The 12,615-nt window shown below is 46.7% G+C and overlaps 1 protein-coding gene across 1 annotated transcript in view; it reads left to right on the forward strand.

Annotated features, from left to right (window-relative positions):
• The window catches only part of CDH12 (cadherin 12), a 1,126,549-nt gene that overhangs the window by 61,775 nt on the left and 1,052,159 nt on the right, over nucleotides 1–12,615 (forward strand). The window contains exon 2 of the mRNA XM_060244300.1: nucleotides 3,327–3,415. The gene's annotated coding sequence lies outside the window, so the exon portion shown is untranslated. The remainder of the gene's footprint in view (nucleotides 1–3,326; nucleotides 3,416–12,615) is intronic.

Here is a 12,615-nt window from a genome sequence, read left to right on the forward strand (position 1 = left end):
TCCTGGTTGGGGTCTTTGAGGCAGAGGTGCTGAAGCTCTTCCTCCCCAGCCTCTTCCACCCGCTGTTCCCTTGGGCCACATCTGTTGGCCTGCAGTGCCTGATTAAACCCTGTGGAGGCCCCTAGGCAATTGAAATCTCAGGGGCCTCCCTTGCAAATGATCTCCTAATATCTCCTGCAGGTGCCTTCTCAAAAGCCCCTTTGACGAAGCTGCGGGGGTGAGGTGCAGAGAGGGGCAAACAGGCCTGGGGCCCCAAAAGGCAGGCTTGCCCACAGGCCAGCGCCTACTTGGCCTTAGGGTTGCCAAGTCCAATTCAAGAAATATCTGGGGACTTTGGGGGTGGAGCCAGGGGACTTTGGGGCGGAGCCAAGATCAAGGCTGTGACAAGCATAATTGAACCCCAAAGGGAGTTCTGGCCATCACATTTAAAGGGACGGCACACTTTCTCAATGCCTTCCTTCCATAGGAAATAATGAAGGATAGGGGCACCTTCTTTTGGGGCTCATCAAATTCGATCCCCAGTCCAATCTTTTTGAAACTTGGGGGCCTCAGATACCCGCGGATCAATTCTCCATGATTTTCTATGGGAATAAATCTCCAAAGGGAATAACAGAGTTCCCAGCAGACATTTCCCTCCCCTCCCCCCACTTTCTGACAACCCTGAAGCGAGGGGAGGGCCTCCAAACCAGGGGATCCCCTGCCCCCACCTGGGGATTGGCAACCCTACTTGGCCTATTTGTTAATCCGTCCCTGTTGGCCTGTAGCCTCCGCATTTCTTTGCAGATCTCATGCTTCCACTGCATGAGCTCTGCATTCCGGAAGGCAATGCTGCCTTTTATCCAGGGGTCACAGATACAGGCCAGCTTATATCCCCCTTTATTGTACCATGCGGTCTGCATCCATTCCCTGCACTAGGGTTGCCAAGTCCAATTCAAGAACTATCTGGGGACTTTGGGGGTGGAGCCAGGAGACATTGGGGGTGGAGCCAAGATCAAGGCTGCGATACACATAATTGAACTCCAAAGGGAGTTCTGGCCATCACATTTAAAGGGACGGCACACCTTTTCAATGCCTTCCTTCCATAGGAAATAATTAAGGATAGGGGCACCTTCTTTGGGGGCTCATAGAATTGGACCCCCTGGTCCAATCGTTTTGAAACTTGGGGGATATTTTAGGGAGAGGCACTAAATGCTGTACTGAAAATTTGGTGCCTCTACTGCAAAAAACACCCCCCCTCCCAGAGCCCCAGATACCCGCCAATCAATTCTCAATGATTTTCTATGGGAATAAATTTCCATAGGGAATAATGGAGTTCCCAGCAGACATTTCCCTCCCCTCCCCCTGCTTTCTAACGACCCTGAAGCGGGGCGAGGGTCTCCAAACCAGGGGATCCCCTGCCCCCACCTGGGGATTGGCAACCCTACCCTGCACATGAAGCAGAACCCCTTTGTAGCCTGGTTCCAGGACTGTCCCTTCCTGGGGACTGGGCTGTGCCCCGACAGCTCTGCCGGCTGCTTCCGAGGCCAGCCATGAAATGCACAGTTCTGCCTTGCGCTCTGGAGAGCTGAACTTGGACCAGAGGTGGAATTCTAGCAAGAGCTACTTTGCATATTAGACCGCACACCCCTGATGTAGCCAATCCTCTGAGAGTTTATAAGGCTTTTTTTTTGGGAAGCTCTTGGAGGATTGGCTACATCAGGAGGGTGTGGCCTAATATGCAAAGGACCTCCTGCTAGAATTCTACCCCTGGCTTTGTCCATCACCACTGCAGACAGTGAAAGGCTACTTCTCCCATAAGAGAGAAGGGCTCACCATCCACAGCAGACATCTCACCAATTAAGCGAACGACTGCTTTCTGGGTCCTCCATGTAGCCCTAATATTCTCACTTTGGTTCCGTGGCTTGATTCTGCTCTGAGTGGCACCTTTACGAAAAACCGTGCAAAAAGGCACTTAACCAGACAAATTGAGGGTGGCAGTTATTAGTAGTATCCCTAACAAGTACAGTGCAGAACAATGCCGTTAAATCATACGCACATTTGTCTAAGAGATTCTCATGTTCCTGCACCATCGTCTTTTAGGTCATAGGGTAGCTTTAATGAGTGTGCCTTGGCAGAAATGACTGACTGCCTTTTTCAGGCAGATACTACAATAGGCTAATGACCAATAGGCAAAGTTATATCGTGGATGAGCAGACTCTCCCAGCTCTGAGCCTTTATAGTTCCAAGGGTTTGTCCTGCTCTGTGCTTGTAACACACACACTTGCCAATAAGTACAATGGTCAAAAAATACATAAACCAAACCCACCAGGTTCCAATACAATCCCGGACTTCCAAGGAATGTGCAAAGAATATACACCACTCAAGAGCAGTATGAATATAAATTCTCCAAATGTGCATCAAGTAAGTTCTCAACAGAATTTCGATGGTTATACTTCCCGTTTCGATAAATATATAAGATAAGATAAGATAAATTTATTTTTGTATCCCGCCCTCCCCCGCCAAAGGCGGGCTCAGGGCAGCTCACAGACATGGAATACCATGATTTGAATAAAATACAATCTAGAGAAGCAAATTTAAATACAATTCAGTTACATAGGTTGGTTAAAATAAATAAATAAAACAGCTATTTTGAGATTAAAATTAGTTGAGGTGCTATAGATTACAATCGTATATAAGATGGCTAGGTGGTTACAAGTCATTTTAGCCAGGTTCTATCTTAAAAGCAAGCTGAAAGAGAAAGGTTTTGCAAGCCCTGCGGAATATTTATCAAGAAATGCACCTGGAGGTCTTCTACTATTACAGTTGATCAACACACAACCAAGATCAGTTGCCATGGCTGCTTTAGAGGGTGGACTTTGTTGCATTAGACCGTTCTGATATCCTGACCCTCCCCAAACCCTACCTCCCTGGGCTCCACCCTCAAAATCTCCAGACATTTCCCAACCCAGAGCTGGTAACTGCAAGTTCCCTTCCTAGGTCTCTCCCCTAAGCAGAGCTTCTTTTTTTTTGTAAGCAGGAGCTCTTTTGCATATTAGGCCACACACCCCCTGATATAGCCAATCCTCCAAGGGTTTGTTCTGCTGTGTGTTTCTCCAAGAGCTTACAGGGCTCTTTGTACAGGGCTTACATCAGGGAAGGTGTGGCCTAATATGCAAAGGAGTTCCTGCTACAAAAAAATCCCCTTACTCCTAAGCATTAGTAGCCTACATGAGGAAATTGCATCAAGTTTCTTTGGAGGAGAGCTGGAGTCACCCAAGCACTGGTGAATCACTTAATCTTTCAGTAGAAACGTCTTTCAAATGTCTTCTCTCCAAATTCTTTTGCAGCTGCTCAAGAGCAAGCCAGGCAAGGATTTACCACTTCACCAGACAAGCAACGGTCTCCTCCGTGTCTGAAGTCTACCCGAGCCATATCTGTGAGTAAAGGGGAAGTGTATGTGCAGCTGATCATAAGAACTGTGCTGGATTTGTTGGGTGGTCAATGTAGTTCAGCTTCCTGTTCCACAGCTGCCTTGGAAGGGCAACAGACTGGGTGTAGAGGCCAAGACCTTACCCAGTGGAGTTCCCCAGCTCTAGTATTCCTGGCCTTTAATGTGGCATTTCCCTTTAATCACTGTGGCTAATAACCATTGATGGACCTGTCCTCCATGAATCTAAACCATAATTTAAATGTAGTGACTTCTTCCACACTACCTTGCTCCGTGCCAGGCTTCTGTTTCTCTCCGGAGCAAGCTGCCAATTTCGCCCCAGTTGCTTCGTGCCGCCATTTTGCACTGGGAAAACCCGTGATATGCTGCTCCACAGAGTAAACCTGGTTTTTCCAAGCTTACACTGTGGCACGGCAAATCGCGGGTTTTCCCCGCACAAAATGGCGGCATGAAGCAACTGGTGCAAAATCGCCTGCTTGCTCCGGAGAGAAACGGAAGCATGGCACGGAGCAAGGTTAGTGCAGAATCAGCTTTGGTTGTCCGGACAGCTGGTTGATATAGCCCATAAAACTGTTTCTTGTTTATTTGTTCATTTTAAACATTTATTAGCTGCCTTTCTCCATTGCGAGACTCAAGGTGGCTTACAATATATCAAGAGTGATAAAACGTGGAATTTTCTCCCATAGAATGTAGTGATGGCCACATGCAGAGACAGCTTTAAGGGGGGATTAGATACATTCATGGAGGATAGGTTGCTATTAACCATGGTGTATCTACTAACCATGGTGACTAAAGAGGTGAGTAAAAGCATTGAATCGGGGAGGTGAAATGGATGAGTTAAATGGCTGTCAGTCATTTAAACCTTCCTGGCTGATCCTTCCTTTCTGTGGCAAGTCACAGCCGGGAGAAAGAGGGATACGAACTAGCCAGTTTGGTTCAGAGCACTTTAGGCTCAATTCGGTTTGGATTCGGTGGCCACCCTAAACCGAACCAGAATTTTTAGGTTCATCCCATCCCCAGTGGCCATTGTGAGACACTGAAGCTCATACTTGGAGCACGTGGAACATGAATGTCAGTGGCTTCACTGTTTAGCACAATGGGTTTTTCTAAATAAAGCATCTTGTAATTTCCTAGTTGATAGACCTACTTGTGTTTTTGGACTGATTCTTCATGATGAACATACTGCCAAACATTTATTCACTTTAAGATTTCTTGAAAGCATTGATGTGGCAGGGTTTTAAAGAAGGTGGTAGAAGCTAAATTATCCTTTGTGCTCTTTGCATAGAAATCTGGGTTGAAGGTCTGGCTTTTAACCATGTCTCTGTGAACTCATGAATAGGGGAAAGCTGATTTTCTGCTGTGTTTGAATTGTATGCAATTGAGGTGGAAGAACTTTCAATTAAATGCTAAGTGAAAGTCTCTGTGCTAGAATTTGGTAGGTGCTTCATGTCGTAAATGAATGCGGGTCTACCGATTTCGTAGATGTGTCTTCTGAGAGAATGCAAAAATGTTGGCTTGTACATGCAAAGAAAAATCCTCCTACTGCTAACAAAAATAGCCTCAAACCCACACCATCGGTCATCATGCGATAACGTTGCTATTAGTAGAAGGAGGTAATAAAGTCGATAATATCTTTTTGCCATATTGACTCTAGCAGTATTAGGTCTAAAGTGTGAAGTCAGGGCTGCCATGCTACTACTACAGTCTTGTTGGAAAAGAGATTCGATGTAAAAAAAGGAATCAGTGTTACATCTTCGTAATTTGTGTAAATAGATTATCTATGGAGAAAGTTGCCATCCTCCGGGTGGTGGCTGGGGATCTCCTGGGATTACTGCTGATCTTCAGCTGACAGAGATCAGTTCATCTGAACTGAATGGGCCCAGAGGAGGGCAACGAAGATGGTGAGGGGTCTGGAGACCTATGCAGAAAGGTTGAAGGAGCTGGGCATGTTTAGCCTGGAGAGGAGGAGGCTGAGAGGTGATATGATCACCATCTTCAGGTACTTGAAGGGCTGTCATATAGAGGATGGCGTGGAATTGTTTTCTGTGGCCCTGGAAGGTAGGACCAGAACCAATGGGTTGAAATTAAATCAAACGAGTTTCCGGCTCAACATTAGAAAGAACTTCCTGACCGTTAGAGCGGTTCCTCAGTGGAACAGGCTTCCTTGGGAGGTGGTGGGCTCTCCTTCCTTGGAGGTTTTTTTTAACAGAGACTAGATGGTCATCAGACAGCAATGAAGATCCTGTGAATTTAGGGGGAGGTGTTTGTGAATTTCCTGCATTGTGCAGGGGGTTGGACTAGATGACCCTAGAGGTCCCTTCCAACTCTATGATCTGAAGAAAATGGTCACTTTGGAAGATGGACACTAGAGTTGCCAATCCCCAGGTGGGGGCAGGGGATTCCCCGGTTTGGAGGCCCTCCCCCCACTTCAGGGTCATCAGAGAGCAGGGGGAGGTAAGGGAAATGTCTGCTGGGAACTCTATTATTCCCTATTGGGACATTCCCATTGGAAATAATGGAGAATTTATCCACTAGTATCTGGGTCTCGGGGGGGGCTGTTTTTTGAGGTAGAGGCACCAAATTTTCAATATAGCATCCAGTGCCTCTCTCCAAAATACCCCCCATATTTCAAAAAGTTTGGACCAGGGTGTCCAATTCTATGGGCTCCCAAAGAAGGTGCCCCTGTCCATTATTTCCTATGGAAGGAAGGCATTTAAAAAGGTGTGCGGTCCCTTTAAATGTGATGGCCAGAACTCCCTGTGGAGTTCAGTTATGCTTGCCACAACCTTGGTCCTGGCTCCACCCCCAAAGTCCCCAGATATCTCTTGAATTGGACTTGGCAACCCTAGCACTGGATGCTACGGCATCATACCCCATTGAAGTCCCTCCTCTCCCCAAACCCCAGCCTTCCCAGGTGTTTTCAACCCAGTGCTGGCAGCTCTACCAGAACCCCAAGTTCACACTTTGCTGCCTGTACGTGTTTGACAGAATGCCAAAGAGGCCCTTTGGTGACCTGAGATATGGGAATATTTCAGATTTTTACCCCCAGATTCCGATTTGCATTTTGTTTCTTTCTTGTATCACAATGATTCATTTTCATGCCATTTTCTTTGTTCTTGAACTCAGTTTTCTCATTCCATCATATGCAGTTTTTGATGCCATGTATTAAATCATGTTATGGGTTAGGTTCCGTAGACCATTGGTCCTCAACCTTTTTGGCACCGGGGACTAGTTTTGTGGAAGACCGTTTTTTTTCATAGACCTATTTGGGATGGTTTTGGGATGATACAATTGTGCACTTTATTTTGGTGTGTTGGTAAGTGTGCGGACTCTTACCTGGGAGAGCCAGCTTTGATTCTCCACTTGCAGCTGCTGGAATGGCCTTAGGCCTAGCCCTAGCAAACTTGTCCTTGAAAGGGCAGCTTTTGGGGAGAGCTCTCACAGCCCCACCCACCTCACAGGGTGTCTGTTGTGGGGGAGGAAGTTAAAAGAGATTGTGAGCCATTCTGAGATTTGGAGTGGAGGGCAGGATATAAATCCAATGTTGTTGTGTTATTATAATTACAACATTGCAATATATAATGAAATAATTATACAACTCACAGCCCAGTTGCTAACAGGCCACAGTCAGGTCCTGGTCCACGGACCGAGGGTTGGAGACTCCTGCTGTAGACGATTGCCACAGATACACGGGGGTGGGGTAGGGGTGATTTTCACCACCACTCTTACTTTCCCTTCATGTCCTTGCTGGAGGAGGGGGGTCCCCAGTTCTGCCAGAGCAGCATTTCAGGAGGCATTATGGGTTGTAGGAGAGGGAGGGGGGACGCCCCACAATGAGGATGAAAATCCCTTCCATTAGTGGAGATTTTCCATGAGAGACCAAAGCCTAAGTGTATAAAATGATGCACGCTGTATTATTAGGGTCACCAAGTCCAATTCAAGAAATATCTGGGGACTTTGGGGGTGGAGCCAGGAGACTTTGGGGGTGGAGCCAGGAGACATTGGAGGTGGAGCTAAGATCAAGCTTGTGACAAGCATAATTGAACTCCAAAGCGAGTTCTGGCCATCACATTTAAAGGGACGGCACACCTTTTCAATGCCTTCCTTCCATAGGAAATAATGAAGGATAGGGGCACCTTCTTTTGGGGATCATAGAATTGGACCCCATGGTCCAATCGTTTTGAAACTTGGGGGGTAGCTTGGGGAGAGGCACTAAATGCTATACTGAAAATTTGGTGCCTCTACCTCAAAATGCAGCCCCCCCCCCCGAGCCCCGGATACCCGCAGATCAATTCTCCATGATTTTCTATGGGAATAAATCTCCATAGGGAATAATAGAGTTCCCAGCAGACATTTCCTTCCCCTCCCCCTGCTTTCTGACGACCCTAAAGCGGGGGGGGGGGCTCCAAACTGGGGGATCCCCTGCCCCCACCTGGGGATTGGCACCCCACCTATGTATTATAAATACTATATATGCCCCCACCTATGTATTATAAATACTATATGGCCTTTGGGTTGCCAACTCTGGCTTGGGAAATTCCTGGAGATTTGGGGTCAGTGCCTGGGAAGGGCAGAAGTTGGGGAGGGGGCTCAGTGGGGGGATGACATCAAAGGGTTCACCTGATGAAATGGCCACTTCTTCCAAAGGAACAGATCTTTGCCCACCGGTTGTATGGCCCCACCTTGTGGTTGCTAACCCTGTATGAACTATGCATTAAACATGTATGCACAATAGAAAAAAACTCTACACAATCCTCCCTCCCTCCCTCCCTCCCTCCCTCCCTCCCTTCCTTCCTTCCTTCCTTCCTTCCTTCCTTCCTTCCTTCCTTCCTTCCTTCCTTCCTTCCTTCCTTCCTTCCTTCCTTCCTTCCTCCCTCCCTCCCTCCCTCCCTCCCTCCCTCCCTCCCTCCCTTCCTTCCTTCCTTCCTTCCTTCCTTCCTTCCTTCCTTCCTTCCTTCCTTCCTTCCTTCCTTTTTCGGCTCTCGAACATCTGGCGTTTATATGTTGCAGCTCTCCATATTTATTCAATGTGGCTCTTACATTAAGCAAGTTTGGCCACTCCTGAGCTGGAAGAACCGGGTTCCAACCTCCTCTTTTCCATAGAAACTCCCAGAGGGACCTCGGGCCAGTCACACGGTCTCAGCATAACCTTACCTCACAGGGTTGTTGTGAGGATAAAATAGAAAAGAGAATGATGTCACCGACTTTAGGTACCCATTGGGAGGAAGATGGGACTTAAATGAAGCAAGTAAATAAAGTCATTTTGCAACTCGTTTCTCATCTGCATTCCAGGAAAGCCCCAGGTATAGATTTCATTCCAAATGACTTATTGAAAAATCAATCCCGGCTGGTGGGCTGAAGTTTTAGCTCCAATACTTGGTACGGTCCAGGCAAATAGGCGTGAAAAACCTTAGCTTGAGACCCTGGAGAGCCGCTGCTGGCCTGAATAGACAATACTGACTTTGATGCTCTGATTCCAGAGGAGAGCGACAAAGATGGTGAGGAGTCTGGAGACCAAGTCCTGTCAAGAAAGGTTGAAGGAGCTGGGCTTGTTTAGCCTGGAGAGGAGGCAACTGAGAGGTGATAGGATCACCATCTTCAAGTACTTGAAGGGCTGTCATCAAGAGGATGGTGTGGAATTGTTTTCTGTGGCCCTGGAAGGTAGGAACAGAAACAATGGATTAAAATTAAATCAAAAGAGTTTCCAGCTCAACATTAGGAAGAACTTCCTGAGAGTTAGAGAGATTCCTTAGTGGAGCAGGCTTCCTCGGGAGGTCGTGGGCTCTCCTTCCTTGGAAGTTTTTAAGCAGAGGCTAGATGGCCATCTGACAGCAATGAAGATCCTGTGAATTTAGGGGGAGGTATTTGTGATCTCAGAAATGTGAAATCTGTCGCTACTTCCATGTCTTCCCCTTTTAATTGCAAGGTGTGATGGGGTCGGATGCCATGATCTTAGTTTTTTGGATGTTGAGTTTCAAGCCTACTTTTGTGCTCTTCTCTTTCACCCTCAACAAGAGGTTCTTTAGGTTCTCACTTTCTGCCATCTGCATATCTGTGGTTGTTGATTTTTTCCCGGCAATCTCAATTCCGGTTTCTGCTTCACCCAGGCCAGCATTGTGCATGAGGTACTCTGCATATAAATTAAATAACCAGGGTGACAATATACATCCTTGTCAAACTCCTTTTCCTATTCTAAACCAATCAGTTGTTCCATATCCCGTTCTGACAGTTGCTTCTTCACCCTTATACAGGTTTCTCAGGAGACATGTGAGGTGGTCTGGTACTCCCACCTCTTTAAGGACTTGCCACAGTTTGTTGTGATCCACACAATCAAAGCCTTTAGTGTAGTCAATGAAACAGAAATAGACATTTTTCTGATACTCCCTTACTTTCTCCATAACCCAGCAAATGTTGGCAATTTGATTTCTAGTTCTTCTACCTCTCCGAAACCCGGCTTGAACTTCTGGTAGTTCCCAATCTACGTACTGCTGAAGCCTAGCATGTGGGATCTTTAACATGACCTTGCTGGCATGTGAAATGAGTGCAATGGTATGATAGTTTGAACATTCTTTGGCATTACTCTTCTTTGGGATTGGAATATAAACTGACCTTTTCCAATCCTGGCTGGACAGCATTACTGATGTAACAAACACAAATTTGAGCAGACTTCGGAGGATGGTGGAAGACAGGAGGGCCTGGCGTGACTTTGTCCATGGAGTCGCAAAGAGTTAAACTCAACTGTGCGACTGAACAACAAAAATGTGTGAGTTTCCTGAATTGTGCAGGGGGTTGGATTAGATGACTCTGGAGGTCCCTTTGAACTCTATGATGCTATGATTCAGTATAAGGCAGCTTCATATGTTCATATGTTCTGGTGTCTGGGCAAAAAACCCTATGATAAATTTGGCTTCTACCATAGTTTTCGCCCAAATATCAGAGCATCGCCCCCGAAGACACAGACGTTATCATGTTACTTCTGGATCATGTGGGCAGTGAAGTGGACATGTCATTGCATGTCAGATGGAGCTCCCTTTTGGGGGGCTATTGTGGTTGATTGAAAATCTCCATCATGGCCAGAGTCCACTGTAATAGCAAGGGCAGCTGGTCAAAAAGCTTTCCAATTGACGAGGGAGCTGGGCAAAGTCAAGAGTGATTATTTGTCCCTTTTTTGCTTAAATTATTTTTAAACGATTTGTTTGCTTTCCTTGGTACAAACTGTCACCCTCCTTATTAAGCTAATTGAGAAATTCCATTATATGCCGATGACACATTTTTGTTCCTAAATTGGGCTCCAGAAGCCATTAAACCAGTCTGCTTGTTGCTGCCGCTCTGAAGGTTCAGAAGTGAACTCTAGCAAGTGCAAATATGGCTCTACGCGAAAGAAGAAGCCTCCTATATACCAGCGGTCTATTGTCGGTATTCAACCTCAATGAGTGAAAGAGCTGTTGGATCTTTTTCTCACAATTTGGATTGATCGTTTCATCAAAAGGCAGCCTTGGGTTAGTCATTACACAAAATAAGCACACACTTAGGGCATCAAGGGAAGGGAGAGGGATTTGGGGCTTATATCACTTACTGCTATTTGGTGTTAAAGAAACAAATTTTTAATTTAGTTGTGGGATCTGGCCTGCAGGATGGTCTGGAAGAAACTGATTTTTCAAGCTCTTCTTTCACCTTCAGCACTTACGGAGACCGATTTTCGCACTTCACTTGTTCTGGGTGGAGAGCCCTTTTGCTACCGGGGCGTCTCTCCATTTGCACACTAGTTGCCCCGGAGCTGCAATTTGGCGCTTGGCTATTCCGCAGCAAATGAGATCCTCTGACAAGCGATTGCCACTTGCTATGGAATAGCGGTGCACCAACTCCAGCTAAGGGGCAACTTGTGCGAAAACGGAGAGAAGCCTCGGTAGCAAAAGGGCTCTCCACCCAGAAAAAGCATAGTGTGAAATCAGTCACTGTCTTAATCAGTTAAGGAATGGAAGGGCTGTGGGGCACCCTTGCTGGGCTGACGGCACCAGTCAGCTTTCATCCAGCCCGATTAAGAGGCTAGGTCACTTGCTTAACGTAAGAGCCACATAGAATAAACGTCAGATGTTTTAGAGCTGCAAGACAGGAGGGAGAGGTGGAAAGAAAGCAACTTTACGTTAAATACATTCTCCAAGCCACCAGCTGGATTGGCTTGGAGAAGTGATTTAAAGAGAGAAATCCCCTCTCCAAGCTGGCCAACAGGGCGGTGGGGGCTTCAAGAGCCACACCGTATGTGTGAAAGAGCCAGGTGTGGCTGCTGAGCTACAGTTTGGCCTCCCCTGGGCTAGGTGGAAGAAGGCTAGACCTTGGATTGAAGGCATATTCATTGATTTTACATATCATGGCAGGGGGGGAGGAACATTATATTTCCAGGGCAGTTCAAATCTTTAATATGAACATTTTTTTCTGTTTTACTTTTTTTGGGGATGGCCATTCAGGTGCAATTGGTAAATCATCAGAATAGCCCTGCTGGATCAGATCAGTGGTCCATCCAGTCTGGCATCCTGTCTCACACACTGGCCAACCAGTTCCTCTGGAGGGCCAACAACAGGGCAGAGAGGCCGAGGCCTTCTCCTGATGTTGCTTCCTGGCTCTGGGATTCAGAACCTTTCAGTCTTCCCTTAATTTATTTTCTGTAGCTGGGTTGTCATTGTGAGCTGAATTGGGTCAATGATCCTTGGGGTGCGGTCACACGTACCATTAGTGGCGACACAGCTCCATCTCACTGACGGATTAAATACGTTCGTCCACACATCCACATCTGGCAATCGAGCATCATCCAGGGTCATTCCGACTTGCTGCGGATCAGTGCCGCATTAATTTGACAGCACAGAAAGTCCGGCCCTTTTTCAAAAAAGCAGCACAAGATTGGCTTTTTCCTGTTTGGACAGCTCACGCGCGACACTGCCCCTTGGAAGGTTTACCGCCCCTCTCACCTTTTTTTAAAAAAAAACCCTCAGCAGACATGTGCATTGCCAGATGATTCGGGAATGTGAGGTGATGCTTCTGCTTCTCCAATCAACACAAGATCGGAGGGTGGGGGGGGGAACGTTATCCCACTATTCAGAACAGGGAAAAAAATCTTTTTCAATGTGGAGGATTTCCAAATATCATTGTCACTGCCAATTTCTAGGAAAGTAATTCCTGGCAGTTCCTTGGTT

The sequence above is a fragment of the Heteronotia binoei genome, chromosome 7, assembly GCF_032191835.1.
Source record: "Heteronotia binoei isolate CCM8104 ecotype False Entrance Well chromosome 7, APGP_CSIRO_Hbin_v1, whole genome shotgun sequence".
Classification (NCBI taxonomy): domain Eukaryota; kingdom Metazoa; phylum Chordata; class Lepidosauria; order Squamata; family Gekkonidae; genus Heteronotia; species Heteronotia binoei.